This window comes from Crassostrea angulata, chromosome 1, assembly GCF_025612915.1.
Source record: "Crassostrea angulata isolate pt1a10 chromosome 1, ASM2561291v2, whole genome shotgun sequence".
Lineage (NCBI taxonomy): Eukaryota > Metazoa > Mollusca > Bivalvia > Ostreida > Ostreidae > Magallana > Magallana angulata.
The window spans coordinates 53192360-53215445 of record NC_069111.1 but is presented as its reverse complement, the minus strand read 5'-3'; the positions used below and the strand labels follow the sequence as shown (position 1 = coordinate 53215445).

Genomic DNA, 23086 nt, shown 5'->3' with positions numbered 1-23086 from the left:
TATTCTTATTATTAGGGTCTTCCGTCTTCAGCGGAAGACCCTTCTATTATTCTTCGGTTTCTTTTTCAATTCTATTATTATTATTATTCTTTTTTTCCTTACACATTTTGTGCAGGCGATTTCTCGGAAATGGCTGATTCGATTTCCTTCAAATTTTCACTGATGATGCCTCGCCATCTGAAGTTTGTACCCCCGTGACATTTTTTCAAAATTCACTTCCGGTCGGAAGTTATCGCCGTTTTACAATTTTTTAAAGTCAATTTTGTCTCTCAGGTTTCTCAAAAACAAGTAAAGATATAGGGCTGAAACTTTCAGAGATGGTAGATCTATCATTTTTCTGGTGCACCTCGGTCAAGAGAATGTCAGCTGTCACTTCCGGTCGTCACCGGAAGGAAATTTGAAAAATTGAATTTTTCGACTTTTTTATTTTTGAATATTTTTCTTTGAAATTTTTACACCTTATAGTGACCCTTTTACTGATTAAGAATATGTAATTAGTTTTAAAATCGATCAAGGCATTCTCGAGAATTTAAGCGTCAAAGTTCTGAAGCGAGAGTCCGAGTAGCTCAGTCAATAGAGTCGTGGACATAGCCAAGGCGACCCGGGTTCAAGCCTCGAGTGCCGCAAATTTTTTTTTTACTTTTTTTCGCTTAGATCTACGGTTTTATCTTTGAATTGATAAATATGATCTAATCTATTGAAAAATCGTACGGAAGACCCACTCGTTGCTCGCAACGAGATCGAATCTAGTTAGGGTCTTCCGTTTCCAACGGAAGACCCTCTTGTTATTCTATTGTTTCTTTTTATTATTATTATTATTATTCTTTTTCTTTTCTTCTGACTCCTTTTTTGCCTCATAACTCAAAAGGTTTTAAACCGATTTTAATGAAATTTTCAGAGATTTTTGCAAGTTAGCGTCCTTCAAAAATGTAAAAGTTTTAAAGAGAACGTCACTTCCGTTTTGACGTGACGTCATTTTTAAAAATTTCAAAAAGTCATTTTGTCCCGGACTTTTCTCAAAAACGCTTTAAGATAGAGACTTGAAATTTTGAATGGTTATGATTTGATCGATTTACCTCTGTAATAAGGCTCGAAAAGAAAATCGGTCACTTCCGGTCGAAACCGGAAGTGAAACAAATTTTTCGAAAAAATGAATTTTCAGATCAAATCAAAAATGAATATGTGTTTTGTAGAGCTTACTTAGCTGAATCTAACACTGAAAGCCGTTTTAAAATCGGACGATGCATTACAGTGATATTGGGGTTTAAAAATTGATTTTTCCGGAAATTTTGATTCCGCGTCCTTGGTTTAAAAAATAGCGTAATGTTAAAAGTAAAATTAACTCGTACTATAAATAATTGTTAAGTCGTACTGTAACACATTCGGATTTTTTTTGGTTAAGTCGTTCTTAAAATCGGAAAGGTTTTTGTTAAGTCCTACTTAAAATCATTCGTATTTTGTTAAGTCGTACCAGGGATATTCGATTTTTTTCATCTTTTTATTTTAGTTACTTTTGTTATTGGTTTAAGAGCTGTGCTTCTTACAGGAACTTCCAGCTTTACTTCCGACATTAACGGAAGACCCACTCGTTGCTTTGCAACGAGCTTTGCTCTAGTTAGGGTCTTCCGTTTCCAACGGAAGACCCTCTTGTTATTCTTCGGTTTCTTTTTATTATTATTATTATTCTTTTTCTTTTCTTCTGACTCCTTTTTTGCCTCATAACTCAAAAGGTTTTTAACCGATTTTGATGAAATTTTCGGAGATTTTTGCAAATTGGCGTCCCTCAAAAATGTAAAAATTTGAAAGAGAACGTCACCTCTGTTTTGACGTGACGTCATTTTTAAAAATTTCAAAAAGTCATTTTGTCCCGGACTTTTCTCAAAAACGCTTTAAGATAGAGGCTTGAAATTTTGAATGGATATGATCTGATCGATTTACCTCTGTAATAAGGCTGGAAATGAAAATCTATCACTTCCGGTCGAAACCGGAAGGAAAACAAATTTTTCGAAAAAATGAAATTTCTGATTTAATCAAAAATGTATATGTGTTTTGAAGAACTTATTAAGCTGTATCTAACACTGAAAGCCGTTTTAAAATCGGACGATGCATTACAGAGATATCGGGGTTTAAAAATTGATTTTTCCGGAAATTTTGATTCCGCTTATTTGGTTAAAAAAGTAGTATCAAGTTCTTGGTTAAATTAACTTGTACCTAAAAATTAATAGTTAAGTCGCACTGTAACACATTCGGATTTTTTTGATAAGTCGTTCTTGAAATTGGAAAGGTTTTATTAAGTCGTACTTAAAATCATTCGGATTTTGTTAAGTCGTACCAGGAATGATTCGATTTTTTCATCTTTTTATTTTAGTTTCTCTTGTTATTGGTTTAAGAGCTCTGCTTCTTACAGGAACTTCCAGCTTTACTTCCGACATGAACGGAAGACCCACTCGTTGCTTTGCAACGAGCTTTGCTCTAGTTATTATTATTATTCTTTTTTTGTCTTACAAATTTTGTGCAGGCGATTTCTCAGAGATGGGACGATCGATTTCCGTCAAATTTTCAGGACTAAAGCCTCGTTATCTGAAATTTATACCGCTGAAACAAATTTTCAAAATTCACTTCCGGTCGGAAGTTATCGTCCGTTTACGATTTTAAAAAGTCAATTTTGTCTCTCAGGTTTTTCAAAAACGAGTAAAGATAGAAAGCTGAGAATTTCAGAGATGATAGATCTATCGATTTCCTGGTGCACCTCGGTATAGAGAATGTCCGCCGTCACTTCCGGTCGTCGCCGGAAGAAATTTTGAAAAATTGAATTTTTCGACTTTTTTATTTTTTAATATTTTTTTTTGAAATTTTTACTCCTTATAGTGACCCTTTTACTGATTAAGAATATGTAATTAGTTTTGAAATCGATCAAGGCATTCTCGAGAAATTAAGCGTCAAAGTTCTGAAGCGGAGTCCGAGTAGCTCAGTCGTTATAGTCGTGGACATGGCCCAGGCGACCCGGGTTCAAGCCTCGAGTGCCGCAAAATTTTTTCTCTTTTTTTCGCTTAGATCTACGATTTTATCTTTGAATTGATAAGTTTAATCTTATTTATTCAAAAATCGGACGGAAGACCCACTCGTTGCTCGCAACGAGATCGAATCTAGTTATTATTATTATTCTTTTTTTTTCTTACCGATTTTGTGCAGACGATTTCTTGGAGATGGCTCGGTCGATTTCGCTCAAATTTTCAATATAAACGTGTTTTTATCCAAAGCTGATATATAATTTTTTTTTTTTTTGAAAAACACTTCCGGTCAGAAGTTATCGTCCGTTTACGATTTTAAAAAGTCAATTTTGTCTGTCGGGTTTCTCCAAAACGAGTAAAGATAGAGGGCTGAAAATTTCAGAGATGATATATCTACCGTTTTTCTAATGTACCTGGGTCAAGAGAATGTCCGCCGTCACTTCCGGTCGTCACCGGAAGGAAATTTCAAAAATTGAATTTTTCGACTTTTTTATTTTTTAATATTTTTTTTGGAAATTTTTACACCTTATAGAGACCCTTTTACTGATTAAGAATATGTAATTAGTTTTAAAATCGATCAAGGCATTCTCGAGAAATTAAGCGTCAAAGTTCTGAAGCGGAGTCCGAGTAGCTCAGTCGATATAGTCGTGGACATGGCCCAGGCGACCCGGGTTCAAGCCTCGAGTGCCGCAAAATTTTTTTCTCTTTTTTTCACTTAGATCTACGATTTTATCTTTGAATTGATAAGTTTAATCTTATCTATTCAAAAATTGGACGGAAGACCCACTCGTTGCTCGCAACGAGATCGAATCTAGTTATTATTATTTTTTTTCTTCCTTTTTTTGTGCACGCGATTTCTCAGAAACGGCTCGGCCGATCTCAATCAAATTTTGGGATGTGATAGACAGTGGTCTGAACTTGATTGGAAATTTTTTGTATTGATGACGTCACATCCGTTTTTGAGATATTGAGATTTTTCTAATTTTTATAAGGGTATTTTGTCTTCTGTTGTTCTCCTAAACTATAAGAGATATTAGGCTCAAATTTGTACGGCAGGTAAAGGAAAGATTGAAGTTTTGCATGATTGTTGTTTTGTATGTTTAGCACTACTGGCGCCAAAGCTCGCTATGGCTCGAAAATTGACATTAAAAAAGCGTCGTGAATTTTTGTGCTTTTCTCTCTTTATCTCTTTTCTGGAAAATATTTTGTTAAAACATGTAATGTAAAAAAAGTTTATATTTACAAGACCTTACTGCTGATATCAAGAAAAAGGGGCTGGCCCCTCAAAGAAGGGACATAGAGGGCTCTAAAGTCTTTTACCCATAACTCTTTACTGAGGGATATTTTGTAATAAATTATAGAAGCAAATATGTTTATCTGACAGTTATGAAGCCAAGCAGTATAACGATTTTCTCATATGTTACGTAATTAGGGATTTTTAGGGGTCAGAAGTCCAAAACTTTGACCACCTATATCTCAAAACGGAAAAATATTTTGAAATGCAGTATAAAAGAAAAGATGCTCAAAATGATGTCCTTAACACCATGCAACCTAAAAAATTTCGTTCAGCGGCCCCAATAAGGAGATAAGGGACCGGCCCCTAAAACATTCTTTTTCAGATATCTCAAGAATGGTAACGAATTTCTGAACACTTGTTGAACAAAATGTCTTTATAATTAAATGACCTTTCATTTGATACCAAGAAAAAGGGGCTGGCCCCTAATATTAGGGACCTAGAGGGCTCTAAAGTCTTTTTACTATAGTTCTTTACTGAGGGATATTTTGTAATAAATTATAGAAGCAAATATGTTTATCTGACAGTTATGAAGCCAAGCAGTATAACGATTTTCTCATATGTTACGTAATTAGGGATTTTTAGGGGTCAGAAGTCCAAAACTTTGACCACCTATATCTCAAAACGGAAAAATATTTTGAAATGCAGTATAAAAGAAAAGATGCTCAAAATGATATCCTTAACAACATGCAGCCTAAAAAATTTGGTTCAGCGGCCTTAATAAGGAGATAAGGGACCGGCCCCTAAAATATTCTTTCTCAGATATCTCAAGAATGGTAACGGATTTCTAAACACTTGTTGAACAAAAATGTCTTTATAATCTAATGACCTTTCATTTGATACCATGAAAAAGGGGCTGGCCCCTAATATTAGGGACCTAGAGGGCTCTAAAGTCTTTTTCCTATAGTTCTTTACTGAGGGGTATTTCGTAATAGATTATAGAAGCAAATATGTTTATCTAACAGTTGTGTAGCCTAACATTATAATGATTTTTCTCATGTGTTACGTAATTAAGGATTTTTAGGGGTCAAAAGTCCAAAAATGTGATAACCTATATCTCAAAAAGAAAAAATATTTTGAAATGCAGTATAAAAGAAAATATGCTCAAAATAATGTACCTAATAACATGCAACCTTACAATTTTTGTTCAGCGGCCCCAATAAGGAGATAAGGTCCGGCCCCTAAAATATTCTTTCTGAGATATCTCAAGAACGGTGACGAATTTCTAAACACTTGTTGAACAAAACTCTTACACCTGAAACAAAATAGTATCAGGCACTTAAAATGAAGATCCTCTTTTCCTGTTTAAAATCATGTATAGCTGTTAAATAGCAAAATCAAGATCAAACATAAATCTCAATTTCTAAAATCAGACGGAAGACCTCCTCGTTGCTCGCAACGAGATCGTGTCTAGTTGCCTTTATATTTGCTCGCCGTCTGCAAAAAGTTATTGATTACTATATAGGAAATGAACAAACAGCATATATAAAAGGAAGATATATTGGAAGCAACGCAAGGCTTATACTTGATATTTTCGAATATTGTGAAAATAATAATCAAAACGGTATATTACTATTCCTAGACTTTGAAAAAGCTTTCGACTCAGTTGAATGGAATTTTCTTTTTAAAACTTTGAGAAAATTTAATTTTGGACCAGATTTTATAAAATGGATAAAAATCCTTTATAAAAACCCCGTTTTCCGTTTAAAAAATAATGGATGGATTACAAAAACATCCTCAATGAATAGAGGTATAAGACAAGGGTGTCCGATTTCTGCTATATTATATTTATTTGTTGCGGAAATTTTATCAAGTAAAATTAAAGAAAATAATTTAATACATGGATTTACCTCGAAAAATTTACAAGATGAAATAAAAAATGTACAGCACGCGGACGATATTTTTCATTTTCCTAAAAGTAGGTCAATGACCTACTTTTTGAGTTAATGGCCATTGTATATTTTTGGAAAATTAAAGGAAAATCACTTAAAATTTTACACTATGATTGAGATTTTCTTAATTGTGAAAATAATAATAATTGCTCAACACTTTTGAAAATGAAATATAATTTATGAATGGCAGTGACACTAAATACATACAAAGCATTAAGTTTTCCTTCACAATTTTTTTAAATATTTCAGTCCGAATTTCCTCTATCACTTTTCAAATTCCTACCCATTTTTGATCCAATTTTACAAAAAATTGAATGATGATAATAAAAAAACATTTAGAGTATTAAACTACTTATATTGATCTAATTCTGTTGGCATATAATTTATATGAGGTCAATGATCAAAATTTTGAGATATGGTGTCTTTTCTCGTTTTTAAGCATATTTCAATATTTTTTAAATTCATGCCATACGGTTATTATAATGAATAAATGAGGTAAAACTACCAGAAAATATGCGAAATTATATAGACTAAAATATAAAATCTTAACTTTTAATATTAGAGTACTTCCAAAAATGTTTTAGCAGAAAACAAAATCTGCAAAATTTAGTCCGAATTTCCTCTGTTTGGCTAAAAGTCTATTTTTGTTTTGGCATAATTCCTTAATATAGTAGAAATATTGAAAGTTATGTCAATAATAATTCATTTCACAGATACTTTTTGTGTTTAGAACAAATTTTACTCATCACATGGAACTTTATAACAATCCGAATTCGAGAACTCAAAACCTGATATTGAAAATGAATGAGTTGTTTGAATCATGGAAAAAGAGAAAATTAACATTATTCGGCAAAGATGCTGTAGTTAATTCTCTTGCCTTACCTAAACCTATATATGTTTCAAGTATTTTAGAACTTCCCGAAAGAAATTATGTGAATGATATAAATAGATTGATATACAATTTCATATGGAATAAAACAGACAGAATCAAACGAAATACGATGATAGGTGATATTATGGATGGGGGTATAGGCATTACCGACATAGACTCTAAATTAAAGGCTATAAAGGCAACGTGGATTGCCCGCCTACTTACAACAAATCATGTTGTAAAAAAATATATAGATAGTCTCTGTAAAGCGCTGAATATCAATATAAACTATTTAATGAACACAACAGAAATATCGACTGAAAATTATGGTATACTAAAAAACTTTCCAGAATTTTATAAGCAAGTTTTTACCTGTTTTAATCTATGTAAAGACTTTAAGCAAAATTATGACAGATCAATAAATACCGAATCGTTTTTATTACAACCAATTTGGTCGAATACTTCATTTACTTTTAAAGGTAAAACGATATGTTTTGATGAATGGATTAAAAGCGGAATACTGTATGTTAAAGACATCTTTAAAGAAAACGGTAAATTAAAAAGTACAAGAGATATATTTGATAGGTTAAACAAATAAAGCAATTGGATCTGCGAGTATAAAATAATACAAAAAGTGTTTAAGAAATTTGAATTCATGTATGATTTTTCTAAAATCCCCTATATCAAAATGCAACAGAATGACGAAGAATACAAAACTAAGTGTTTTTATTCGAAGCTTGTAAAGCTCAAATTTCAAAGTCCAATTTCACAAGGAAAGCTTGGTAGGGATTTCCAAATCCCAGATAAGGAAGTTTGGAAATCAATATATTCCAACAAAATTAAAAATGTCAAAGATAAAAGTATTGTAAAACATGTTTGGCATATGGCAAGCCAATGCTTAAATTTTACTATTGTTTGGAAAAATATCATTGTTGGTTTTTTCGTTGATGATAACGAAACAACAAAGCTTTATAATATCTTCCTCTCATTTATTGCATTCAGAATTTACAAATATAAAATGTTCTGTAGAGTTGAAAACTTAGAAGAAACAAGTCAATCGTTAAGAATGTATATTAAAGAGAATACTTTATCATATTGTTCAGTTTTATCTTTTTTACATCAAATGAAAGACTTTTTCAAAATTTTGCATTTTTACTATGAATATGCATTTATCTTTTAGATATGTAGTTATGCTTATATTTATTATGTATGTATATTTATGTTTATATATGCCCACCCTCCGAGGGAGACAGTCCCTCTGTTGTATACAAGGGTTTCTAACATAGACACAGACTTTGACTGGTGATAGTGAAACCCTTTGTTATGTGTGGGCCAAAATAATCACATATAAATCATCAATGCAAGGTTTTTTTTCACTTTTTTCTGTTTAACACATACGTGTATAAATTACGTATGGTGTACATGTAGTATCTTTATTTTAAAAAAAACTTGATATATATCGTATACGTTTTTTTTCAACATATGTTGATTCTTTTCCTTTTTTCTGATTAACTCTTATACATATACAGTGTACATTTTTAGTTTATAAAAACCTGTTATATATTCTTAATCTGTTTTCACCATATGCTATTTTCTGATATGATATTATATACTTGTTTATAAGGTATCAATAAATGTTAAAAAAACTAGACACGATCTCGTTGCGAGCAACGAGGAGGTCTTCCGTCCGATTTTTAGAATATGGAATGACCTTGCTCTTGACCTTCATCAACGAAATTTATCCAGAAAAGGAGGCGGGATCTATGAGTAATGGGTGAAATACTATCTATCCCTTTGGTGTCCCTTATTTGAGGGATCAGCTCCTTTTCATTCAGTTTAGTCAAAAGGTATTTTTGTGTACCACTAATAAATATTTAGAAATTGGTTACCTTTTTTGAGATGTCTGGGAAAAATCGTTTTGATATCCGGTCCTAAAACTCCTTTTAGGGTCCAGATAAAAACAATATATTGTTGTACATTGTTAAGCTCAATATTTTGAGCATCTTTTGTTCAATATTGCTTATCCAAATGTTTCCTCATTTTGAGATATTGAGCATCAAAGTTTTGGACTTCTGGCCCCTTAAAATCCCTAATTACGTAACATAGGAGTAAATGATTGCCATGATTAGGTTAATAACCTTAGAATGAACATAATTGCTTATATAACGTATCACAAAATATTTAGCAGTAAAAAGTTATCATTAAAAGATTTTAGAGCCCCCTCAGCCCCTTATTTGAAGGGCCAGCCCCTTTTTCATGATTTCAAATGAAAGCTCTTGTCAATTCAAACATATTTTGTTCAAAAAGTGTTTACAAATTTTGTACCGTTCTCGAGATATCTGGAGAGGGTCGTTTTAGGGGCCGACCCTGGAACTCCTTTTAGGGACCGCATAACAAGGAAATTATGGTTTCAGATTGTTAAACTCAATATTTTGAGCATCTTTTGTTCAATATTGCTTATCCAAATGCTTCTTCATTTTGAGATATTGAGCATCAAAGTTTTGGACTTCTGGCCCCTTAAAATCCCTAATTACGTAACATAGGAGTAAATGATTGCCATGATTAGGTTAATAACCTTAGAATGAACATAATTGCTTATATAACGTATCACAAAATATTTAACAGTAAAAAGTTATCATTAAAAGATTTTAGAGCCCCCTCAGCCCCTTATTTGAAGGGCCAGCCCCTTTTTCATGATTTCAAATGAAAGCTCTTGTCAATTCAAACACATTTTGTTCAAAAAGTGTTTACAAATTTTGTACCGTTCTCGAGATATCTGGAGAGGGTCGTTTTAGGGACCGACCCTGTAACTCCTTTTAGGGACCGCATAACAAGGAAATTATGGTTTCAGATTGTTAAACTCAATATTTTGAGCATCTTTTGTTCAATATTGCTTATCCAAATGCTTCTTCATTTTGAGATATTGAGCATCAAAGTTTTGGACTTCTGGCCCCTTAAAATCCCTAATTACGTAACATAGGAGTAAATGATTGCCATGATTAGGTTAATAACCTTAGAATGAACATAATTGCTTATATAACGTATCACAAAATATTTAACAGTAAAAAGTTATCATTAAAAGATTTTAGAGCCCCCTCAGCCCCTTATTTGAAGGGCCAGCCCCTTTTTCATGATTTCAAATGAAAGCTCTTGTCAATTCAAACACATTTTGTTCAAAAAGTGTTTACAAATTTTGTACCGTTCTCGAGATATCTGGAGAGGGTCGTTTTAGGGACCGACCCTGTAACTCCTTTTAGGGACCGCATAACAAGGAAATTATGGTTTCAGATTGTTAAACTCAATATTTTGAGCATCTTTTGTTCAATATTGCTTATCCAAATGCTTCTTCATTTTGAGATATTGAGCATCAAAGTTTTGGACTTCTGGCCCCTTAAAATCCCTAATTACGTAACATAGGAGTAAATGATTGCCATGATTAGGTTAATAACCTTAGAATGAACATAATTGCTTATATAACGTATCACAAAATATTTAACAGTAAAAAGTTATCATTAAAAGATTTTAGAGCCCCCTCAGCCCCTTATTTGAAGGGCCAGCCCCTTTTTCATGATTTCAAATGAAAGCTCTTGTCAATTCAAACACATTTTGTTCAAAAAGTGTTTACAAATTTTGTACCGTTCTCGAGATATCTGGAGAGGGTCGTTTTAGGGACCGACCCTGTAACTCCTTTTAGGGACCGCATAACAAGGTAATTACGCAACATAGGAGTAAATAATTGCCATGATTAGGTTAATAACCTTAGAATGAACATAATTGCTTCTATAACGCATCACAAAATATTTCACGATAAAAAGTTATCATTAAAAAACTTTAGAGCCCCCTCAGCCCCTTATTTGAAGGGCCAGCCCCTTTTTCATGATCTCAAATGAAAGCTCTTGATTTAATTAAGTTTTTTTGTTATACATATTTTAACAAAATGCTTTCAAGAAAAGAGATATTCAAAGAAAACCAAGAAAAATCACGACGCCTTTTTTATCTTAATTTTCAAGCTCGGGCGAGCTTCGGCGCTCTTTGAGATAAAGATGATTAATGACCATTAGACACTATTTCAGTCTTTCGTCTATCAGCCCTGAAAAGTTCAACATCATATCTTAAATGGTAAAAGAGGAGTTCTCGTGACAAAATATCCCTATAAAAACTGATAAATCCATGATATCTCAAGACAGGAAGTGACGTCATCAACAAAAAAAATTTCCAACAAGGTTCACATCAATACCTATCAGAACTGAAAATGTGACGTAAATTGGTTGAGCCGTTTCCGAGAAATCGCGTGCATAAAATCGGTAAGAAAAAAAAATAAATAATAACTAGAGCAAAGCTCGTTGCAAAGCAACGAGTGGGTCTTCCGGTGGTGTCGAGAGTAAAGATAGGAGTTCCTGTAAGAAGCAGAGTTTGAAAACCAACTGCAAAGAAAATAAAAAAAAAAAAATTTAAAAAATCGAATAATTCTTAGTACGACTTAACATTTCATTGATTTCAAAAACGAATTAACAAAAATCTTCACAATTTCTAGAACGAGTTAATAAAACAAGTCCCGAATGTCTTTAAGTACGAATTAACAATTTCCGAATTATTTTAGGTACGAGATAATTTAACTTTTAACATAACACTATGTTCTTAACCAAGAAAGTGGAATCAAAATTTCCGGAAAACTCAAGTAGCCCTTCTGGCCCCAAATTGGAGGGGTCTGCCCCTTTTTCTTGATATCAAATAAAAGGTCTCGCTAATATAAACATTTTGTTCTACAAATGTTCACGAATGGTTAACCGTTATCGAGATATCTAAACAACTGTATTTTAGGGGCCGACCCTTTAACTCTTTACCAGGGCCACTAACAACAAAATTTATGATATTTATGGTATTATATTGTTCGGAACATTATTTTGAACAACTTTTGTTCTACATTGCTTTTAAAAATATTTCTCCTTTTTCATATATTAATGATCAAAGTTTTCAATTCTGGCCCCTTGAAACCCCTAGTTACGTAATATATGACTTAGGTATGATCTGTATAGATAAACAGCTGTACAATGAACATTTTTGCTTCTATAATTAATAACAAATTATTATTCAGTAAAGAGTTATTGTAAGAAGACTTTACAGCCCTCTTGGCCCCTAATTTAAGGGGCCAGCCCTTTTTTCTTGATATCAAATGAAAGGTCTTGCAAATAAAAACATATTTTGTTCAACAAGTGTTAACGAAATGTTAACCGTTCTTATGATATCTTTACAAATATGTTTTAGGGGCCGGCCCTTAAACTCCTAAATGGGGTCATGAACAAAAAAATAAAGGTGGCATATTGTACAGAACATTATTTTAAGCAACATTTGTTCTATTATGCTTTTCAAAATATTTCTCCTTTTTTATATATTAATGAAAGAAATTTTGAATTTCTGGCCCCTTGAAACCCCTAATTACGTAACATATGACTTAAGTATAGTACTGTATAGATAAACAGCCCAATAATGAACATTTTTGCTTCTATAATTTATAACAAATTATAATTCGGTAAATAGTTATTGTAAGAAGACTTTACAGCCCTTTTGGCCCCTAATTTGAGGGGCCAGCCCCTTTTTCTTGATATCAAACGAAAGCCCGTGTAATTTGAAACAACTTTTGTATTACATGTTTTAACAAAATATTTATACATCAAAAGATATCACAGAAAATGTGCAAAAATTTCATAAAAAAATTTGGTGCCAATTTTCAGGTTCAGGCGAGCTTTGAGGCCTTTACAAATTTTAATCATTGGAAGCATGGGGGTACATCTACATACATTCATCTACAATCCCTGAAAATTTCAAGCTTCTATCTTGATTAGTTTCGGAGGAGATGCGTGGACAAAATGACCCTTAAAAATTTACAAAATCGTCAATATCTGAAACCGGAAGTGACGTCATCATTTTAAAATTTTATAATATGTAGCGCCGATCATGCTTTATTTGTCCTGAAAATTTTGTGCGAATCAGTTGGATAGTTTTTGAGAAACAGCGCTCCAAAAAAGTCAGAAAAAGAAAAAAAAAGAATAATAAAGAAAAAGAAACCGAAGAATAACAAGAGGGTCTTCCGTTGGAAACGGAAGACCCTAACTAGACATGATCTCGTTGCGAGCAACGAGGAGGTCTTCCGTCCGATTTTTAGAAGGTAAAATGACGTCATCGACTTTAATTTTCGACAACAAAACATGATATGGAAATAGGAGTGAAGTACTAATGCTTTCCTGTAATTATTTTTTATAAGTTCTATTACGTTGCCTTTTTATATGCTTCCATTTCTTCCAATTGAAATAGAAAAGATTAAACTTTTTTACCTCTGGCCCCTAATATCCCTATTTAGGTAATGCATGAGAAAATCATTACATTGTAAGGATATATAAACGTATTATACTTAAAGTCTGTCCCAAGATATTTTTGCCTCACATTTTCTTAAATTATTCGATATTTGTAAATATCTCTTGATTCAGACGATGTTCATTCGATAGTATGAAAAAAATCCAAAGATTTCTTTTTTGTAACGCCCCCTCTAGCTTGTCAGGTTTCAATACACGGCTAAAAAATGTCTACGGGCATTTTGCATTTTGCATCAGCCATTATAATGCCCGGATGATAACGTTGAAAAATTGTGCTAGATATTCCGGGAGACTTCCGAATTGAGAAAAGATGTAAACATTCCCCATTATAAATCTCTGTAGGAAATCTGTTTTCGATCCTATGAATGTTTACGAAGGAAAAATGGTAATTTGTGAATGAAGTTTGACCCCTAAAAACGTTATTACCTAATTACGTAACACAGGATAAAATCAATACATTTCTTGGATACATAACAGTTGAGATCTACACAAAATTTAAAATTTTGTTTAATTCGTGTGATTTTGAATGACAGCAGTTGTGAATGGAATTGGAGATCATGACATGATCATGCACATGACAAATAAAGTGTCTTACACATGTAAATCTTAATGTTAAAGTTGCTTGGTCCGAGTTTTAATAAAATAATTTAAACGATGGTTGTGCTAAGTATGTGTGCAATAATATACGTTGCAGTAGTTTTCCCGGTCAGTTAAGCCATATTTCAATGAAAAAATTATGTACATGTTGGAACTCGTTGAATCCGGATGTTGTGTATTACGGCTTGCTGCCCAATCCTGCGACATTATTCAGCCCCTTGACATTTTCCCATCATTATTGTTTTAAAAAATGTGTGCAATCCGGATCCTGTCTATTCTGTAAACCGGCGCAATGAAAAAGCCTACTGCTTATTATTAGTGAGAGTTATCTCCCGTAGTCCGTCCACTTATCGATCGATCGACCTTCTGCGAGATTTTAATGCTCTATTATCGACGAATTTTTCTGTCGTTGCTATTGAGTTAAACAACTGTAAATATAGATCCAAAGTAGCATCTTATTTCAGTTAAGGGTGTATTCTTGTCATCAATTTTTACCCCAAGTGGGTCTCCATATATGAACATGTAAAATTCAAACTGTTACAATTTTCAACAGAACTTCTAAAATAAATAAAATGAGTCAAATTTTACACAATAAACCCTTATTAAATGCATAAGTGACAAAGGAAAAGGTAAAATGATGTCATTTACGACATACCATAGTCGGCGCGAACAACAATATGGAGAGGGAAATCCGAAAGGAGAAAGGGTCGCTTCGTTTCAAAGCGATGTGAACAGCAGTACGAGTCCTCCGAAAATGACAACTGAGAGATGAGGGAAGATGGGGAAAAAATTTGAACAAAGTAATCGCCAACACAATTATTTTAGAACTGCAACTAACCAGCGAAATGAGTCAGAGGAAATTCCAGTAGAGAAAATCGAGATAGTTTACAGCAAAAATGTAAGTCGTCAGTGCTTTTAGACTTGGTATAGTTAAAATGGCAACGTTTATGTTACACTATGCCCATCATATAATTTTTTTTCTAACTCAAGTATCGCATATATGTGATCTTATAGATCAAACCATCACCATTACAACAAGCAGGCGATACATGTGTATATGGCGGCCCATGCGGTTACCGAAATGACAATTTTATGAGAAACACGAAATTTGAATGTTTATATAGTAACTATTTTCATTTTATTTTAATTGTCGGCAAGTCTACAATAGAAATAAACCTTGCTTATAAACAGGAGATCATAGCTGGAAAGTTATATTCTTCAGTTTTATCATTTTAATAGTGTCAAGTCAAATGCAGTTAAAAAAATATGAAAGGGGACAGCTTATCTACAAATCAGTATTGATTTATTGAGGTGTTTTTTTTTAAAGATGATCCTCTAGATATATTCTAGCCAGTCAATAGTTTAAAATTAATCACTGGTCAATATTTTATTTCTAAGAATCTTACATTTAAATTATGATTGACTATTTTCATGTAGAGCTACATTTGTTTTTATATTTATAGTAAGGAGATACAACAGAGTCTAAGAAATTAAAGCATTGTATGTATGCACTATACTTTTCGCAGCACTAATACAATATAAGTCACCATAAATATTAAATGTGACAAATGAATGATTAATTGTTACACAATGGCATGGACATTTAACCTTTAAAATGTAATTTTTTCTGCATATCTAGTCTAAAGCGAAAAACTAGCAAGTTAACCATAATTTTGCTTATTATGTATTAATTTTTGTTTAACAGGTGGTAATTGCCACATTATCCAGATAGCTGCAGCATGATGAGAAGATCCCTGGTACTGTTTTGTCCAAACAAAATTTCCAATTTCTTCCTCTGCATCTGAAGTGACAGTCATAACTGTGAAAGGTGGTCAATGTTCCACAGAGGCAAACCTGTTCAATCCAGCAAATTTCCTCTGCGTTTGAGTTCTTCGTTGACTTCATTGACAAGGAGAATCACGAAATGTATGGATAGAAAAATAGCTGCCAGTGAACTATGCAGTTCTGAAGCTAGCATTTAGTAGAGGAAGAGGGCACACAACAAGTTTTGTCAAAAGAGTGTCGAAGTGGACCAAGAGTAACAAAGTCATCAAAGATGACATTCGCTTGCTGAACATTTTGAATATACTTTTATAAGTGATAGTTAAAGCTCATTATATCAGAAGTACATTCGCTTGCTGAACATTTTGGATATACTTTTATAAGTGATAGTTAAAGCTCATTATATCAGAAGTGATAGTTAAAGTTCATTATATCAGAAGTGTATATACTGCCTTTGATTTTCATTATTCCTGAACTAGTTATTAGGTCCAGTACATGTATGTACTGTATGATGTAGCATAACACAACACCCCCCCCCCCCCCCCCCCCCTCCAAAAAAATAATCCTGATAAAGAAAAATTGATAAATTCTACTGATAGTATTACTATATTTTGAATCACTCATCGCTATGAAGTGTTCAATTTATGTCTATATTCTAGCTACCTGAATAGAATGATTTTGTCATTCAGGGAATTTTCATAAAACAAATGTTTTTCAACTGATCAGATGAAGTAATGTGCAACTTCTTATATCAATAGACAAGACAGTATTTTATTGCAACCATATATTGATGTGTGTTCATTTACAATATAACCTAACAGTTTATTAGAATATATCATACGTATCATACATGTAATTGTATGTATATGAACTATCAATGTATACTCTGACCTAGAGCACATATATACTGGTTAAAACTTATTGATCAGACATCAATCCATTTTGAAGTTGCAGTTTTTTCATTCCATGTCATTGCTTGCATTCATTGAGAAAATACTGTCAATCAAAATCTATGCATCTAGCTGCTTTTTTTTTGTCAAATAAAAATATCAAATGAATTTTTAAATTCATAATTATTACATTATTTTAAAAACTTTGATGAATTCAAACATATAATTAGCAAGAAAAACCTACTCTCATTCCATGTTATTCACACCAAGGTCAAGGTCACACCCAGAAGATGGTTTATAAGCACTATTTTTATGATTATTTTAAAGTTTATTTTGTTGTATGTCTTCCTTATATTCTTGAAATACTTTTCTTTACATAAATACAATTTTTATTGAAAATAAATACACCAATTTTAAAATTTTGGTGAATAAAAGTTTACGTTTTGCTGCAAATATGACTTATTTCGTTACCATAAAATGCTTCAATGGAAATAGGGGGTGGGGATGTAACCAACAATATTTTTTTCTTATATGCACACTAACCCCCACTTTTTATGCCTTCAGTTGGAACCATAATATGTAAAGAAAGTATACAAATACTTTCATAAAAAGTTAAATTCTAGAAACCTGTCTAACTTAAGTTTATTTACCATATTTGCAACGAAAAACATGCTCCAATTTTACTTGGGGAACACACAGTTTTGGGCATAACTTATCAAAAAAGTTATTTCATAGTTTTAGATTTGTCTAAAAATAAACTCCGAGATGTTTTTAAGTAAACAAAACTGAAAATGTCTGAAATCTGCTTTTATTTTCTAAATTAGAGGGAATTTCTGGTCAAATTGCACTTTCTATGAGAATTTCAATGCACTATTTTTGGCCCATGTTCTGGGGGTCGGATCTCTCTTAAATGAAAACGAACATACACTTTTCTTGTTTTCAATTTATTCCTTAGGAATAGTACTTTTAAAAAATCATAAGCATCTAAAAAGTTTAATGTAGGTTTTTTTTCGTGAATGAGCAGAATACACCCTTAATACCGTAAAGTCTTGATATGAATTGCAAAAATTTGATAATTAGATTATAGTTCACCCATTTTTTTTAGGCCGTGATTCAGGATACTGTGAGAGTAAGACTGTCGATATCGCTTGTTATCCCTGTTGTATGGCTAAACGCACAGAGTTGCATATTATTCTGTCATAATGCTTAATTTTCTTTAAAATAAAATTCTCATTTATATTAATATTTATCCATTGTTTCCCTGCATCAAAACAGTTCTCGCCATCAGGTATTTCAGCCACCTGTTGACTTTTTAATGTTTTGTTTAACAATTTACGGTTTAGCATGCACTTTTCAGGTAAATCGGATGTTTGAAAAATTATCAATAACGATGTTTTGATTCAATAAGTATTTCCATCGTATGTATTCCGTTATGGATTTATTGTCTCAAAAAAAAAAATTAAATGAAAATTGGTACCGTAAATAAGATCGATGAAACCTAATATATTTCAGAATAGAAAATTTTGCAAGAATACACGATCAGGACCTACTGCATTAAATACTAAAATTGATTTGCAACAATGTCCCCTAAACTGGATTAGACAAGTTTTGCTGTATATTCACAAAATAATCAACATAAAAGAGTTTGGCGTTATTCAACTGGCCCCTTACGTCGAAGCTAGTATGATTGTATAACGACTTAATTTGACATCTGTCTTTTTTATATGATCTATTATAACACATAAAATATACGGCATGACTTTTTAAACAAAATTAAAGCAGTGTGCATTTGTTCATTAATAGTTTTGATGTCTACCTTGTTAATAATCATTGCAAAACATGCAGGATGAATAAACCCAATCATTCGGAGGATAAAACCCAACGGTTTCCTATTTTAAACATTCCAATGATGTATTTTGTTTTTTTTTGGGGGGGGGGGGGGGTTGTATGCCCAAAATTTATTTTTATTTACTTTGAATATTTCTAACGTTGAAAAGAGAGCAATTCCGTGTAAATACGTATTTATCTTTGTAAGATCATTCATTTGGTTTGCAAGGAGAATTATTTGATACTGTAATGGCTGACAAATCGGAACATGCAGCTTAAAGAAATTTCTCAACTTATTATACCTCGAAACGTTATTTCAAATCAGGCACCAAACAATGAAGGGAAATGGAAAAATTCGGCGGATCCAAAAGTTAAAATATTCTTATGATAAAAATTTGTATTCATGGCAAACATCAATTAATCATTTTTTATCTCCTACAAGATATAATCGCACCTGTGTTTTGTGTCCATCTCTTTTAAATTCTTTGTAGCCAAATCTGTCAAAATTCATGGTCGTTTCACCCTGTAAACCCCGCTGAAAGTTTACAATCGATGCGCTGTTGAACGAAAGACTCGACTAGAAAAACTTGCTGCATGGGCCGTCTAACATTATTTATTTTAATGATGAATTCAGAAACTATTAGATTTCAAAAAGTGTCATTTTTTGTTAAGTTACCGGAACATTGTAATTAATGCACATAAAATTTGTACAAAATAAGTTATATTTTATTTAACCAGTGTTTGTAATATGAGACCGTTCTTGAAATATCTGGGAAAGAAATTTTAGGGGTCATCCTTTCATCTTCTTATCGGGTCCGTGTAACAAAATTTGAGCCATTTCCGAATAAATGTGTGCACAAAAATCGTTAATAAAAGAACTCAGGTGACGGGAGCTTTTAACAGGGGAGCAGGGAATGCTTTAGAATTCATATTTACATGTATTAATTAACCTTGTAAAATTATCAATCATAGGCATTAGATAACTGCTATTGCCTAATTGGTGAATTTGATTTGCCTATTGACTCCATGACATCTACAATTTCGCTTAGTTAAACGTACACATTTTAAAAAAAAAGTATATAAGCATTCAGGTGTTGTACTTTACAGTACGTTTTTTACGCGATCGCAGAGCGCTTCTTTTTGGGGAAGAACAGTCCTAATCAGACAGCAAATACATAATACAGCATACAGACGTATTTATTAATATAATTATATATAATTTATGTATTAACTATTTAAGTGTGCCTGAATATGCAAATTTTAAAGCCAATTCGATTTGTATTAGAGAATTAATCTACTAAGTACATGTAGTATTTTTAACCATGTGTTCGCTACTCGATCTTCACAGCTGTCCGAATACAATCAAAACTTTTACAGTGAATGTACATGTACATAAAATTTTTAAAACTCACATATTCTTTCAGAATCAAAAAAAAATTAATTAGTAAATGAATAAATTCAGCAATGAGTATGCTTTTTAATGAGTCTGACTACAATTGAGAAGAGGTTATACGGGTCATTATCAAAATATGCAGCCTTTTGCGTCAGTGTCAATTTAAAGGGGGAAAAATAATGTTCTGGGGAATATATACAGTACCATTGGATTTTAGAAACTTAAACCCATATTGTTGAACAAATAAATCGACAATTTTACTGCTTAAAGTATAAAAAAAATATTATTTGTTATGAGATTTCAGTGAATTTATGTTGTCATTAAATTTTTCCAACGTCTTTAACCTACAATATCTTCAATAATATTGATGTTTTATTCCAAAAATCGCCGTTAATTTTCAAAACAACATTCATATTTTAATTTCTGCTATGCTCCTTATCAAGTTCTCTTTTAAAAACAATGAATTTGATGAGATATATGCTTGTACAAAAAGTTTTTGTCATTGGTGTTACAAGGCAAATTATATAAAAATATCTTAAAATACATCAAGTAAATAATATTGTACTACAGTTGGAATCCCCCAGATCATAGTGACATCATTCCCTGCTACTAAAAAGATAAATGTATCAGTGATGACATCATTGTAATAAAAAATATGGCAGAAAATGTTAGTATGCTCCGAAAAATACAATGTAAACTGTGTCAGTGGGATAACGTGCTATTTAAGGTTTTCTATTATGAAAGAACAAAAAAGTTTTTCACATAAATGATGAATGTTTATCACATTATAACATAGGCTATGTAGCTTAGTGTAGTATCTGTTCTCTTGGGTCATACTGCTACATTTACTATGGATACATAAGTGGTATAACGGTCAGTGGTGTAACCAAAAATTGTTGTTACACCACTGGAAAAAACTGTTACACCACATGACATTATTTAATTATTTTACTTTTTCTTCCATTTCATTTATATTTTGAGCATTTTGAACAATTGTTATTTATCAATTTTACAAGTTAGACACTGTCACAATAAAGAAAGCTTGACTATTTAATTGCAATTGTGTTTTCTTAATCTGGAAAATGAGACCTGTTACACCATTGACATTATTTGAAACACCATTGACATTTTGTATGCTCTAATTATGTTTTACCCATTTAAATACTTGATTAAAAGATAAAAGTAAAAACAAATTTATTCTAATAAAGAAATGAAATTATCCACATCATATTTTTATTAAAAAATCAAATTTTTTAATGACTTATAGTGTACAATAATATATGTTATTCCACTGACATTTCACATTCCCTATTATGTTATACTAAAATCTTTCAAATACTTAAAGGTAACAAATGCTAGCTGAGCTTCAAAAAACATATATAGACAAAGAGGAAGTGTATAAGCATTGTATGCATAGATTTTGGAGAAAATTGGAGAAATTTCAATTTTATTATCCAAAGTGTATGATTGATATGAGCTGGTATAGTATTGAAGATGTTGTTTGTGAGATTGATGAGCCGAAGAAAGTTCGAACTCGGTACAAGGCATCTTCGCTAGCCAAGGGTTTTCGGTCCACTTTGCTCCCCGTAAACCCTTGGCGGATTTCATTATGAAAACTCTGTGATGTGGTGGCGCTATCTAGCGAGCAACTTGAGTTGCGCCCCTTGCATATTTACATTTTAATCGAATTAAACAACGGGTTATATACACACTACAGTATTAATACAACTTAAAAACATGCTGACTACCGAATGTCGGAACATAATTAACGATGCTATTAAACATGTTAAATATGAATTAAGTAATAACGAAGGGAAAGCACAGATTGTTTTATTCATCGTGTTTTGTAAGGACCAGAGTGAGAAAGTCGCCGATTTACATGTATATGAAAGTTTTCATGCCATAAAAACAGGTATCGCTGTCGTGAATATTGCGGACCAAAGAAATTAAATAAAACAAAGATCATTGAATCTTTAAAAGCAATAACCATAAGCAGGGACGTATATATACTAAAGGGATAGGCAACTTCTACATTTGCCATGTTTACATCCCATGCTGATCACGCGAGCCTTGACAAGTTTGTAGAGCTACATGTTCAATCCCAGTAAAATAGATATATGTAGGTTTTAAAGCGATCTGGTTAGACCATCATTGGAGAAGCACTGTACTCGATTGTTTTCTTTTAAAGTTTATATTTACATGCACTGTGATTGGATCAGCTACTCGCAGCTGCAGCCAATCATAAAGCGGAGCCTGTCACCGAGTTTTCATAATGAAATCCGCCAAGGGTTTATGGGGAGCAAAGCGGACCGAAAACCCTTGGCTAGCGAAGATGGGTACAAGGTGGATAAAAGTGTGTGGATGCCAATAGTAAAAAATATAACATCAAAGAATGAGTGAATTCATGTAAAAAAACATATACATGCCATTTTTGTGTCAGTGGTGTAACACTGATTATAAGTGGTGTAACAGTGTGTCTATCTTCAGATTATGAAAGAAGAGGCACGAAAACTTTTATTTAAGATCAAATTTTTCATGTTTTAAATGCAATCAAAAATAGAAATTAGTTTATTTTACAAAATTTAACACACTTATCTCTTATTTATTATCGCTAGGTCAGTGGTGTAACTTTTAGTCAGTGGTAAAACATAATAATCAGTGGTGTAACGTGTACATTTTTATCCAAATAAAATTAACTGACGATGATTCATGTATATTTGAAAACACCAGTGCATTTACAATAATGTCTTTTTTATGCTCCATTAAATGAAAAATCCAGTTGTGTTCTTTTTAATGCTCAAATTAAAAATTTGTTGAGTAACATCAAGACTTTGTCCCAAATGTTATGTTGGTCACTATGTAAATGTGTCAAATATTTTCTGTTATCTAATTCTAATAACTTTAAATGAAGTTTGTTGATATAAACTTTATGTCCATCATTTTAAAAGAATTATTTTATTTTATTTCAGAATTTTTTCCTATACTATATGCCTGTTACACCACTGACAAAATTTTCACAGTTCATTTAATTTTAGTCTAATTATCCACCAAATGGTAGATTCCAATGTTTGCAAATTTTTAGATGTTATACTTTATTGTTTGTTAAAGGTGTTTTTTGCAATCAAAGTAATTTTTTCACCAATAATTTTCTCATGTTT

At 32.1% G+C, this 23086-nt stretch overlaps 1 long non-coding RNA gene across 1 annotated transcript; it reads left to right on the top strand.

Annotated features, from left to right (window-relative positions):
- The first annotated feature begins 14603 nt into the window (after positions 1-14603).
- On the top strand, positions 14604-16363 carry LOC128190851 (uncharacterized). Its single transcript, XR_008244393.1, has 2 exons — positions 14604-14934; positions 15742-16363. It is a non-coding gene; the product is annotated as an uncharacterized LOC128190851 (long non-coding RNA).
- Positions 16364-23086: the final 6723 nt, after the last annotated feature.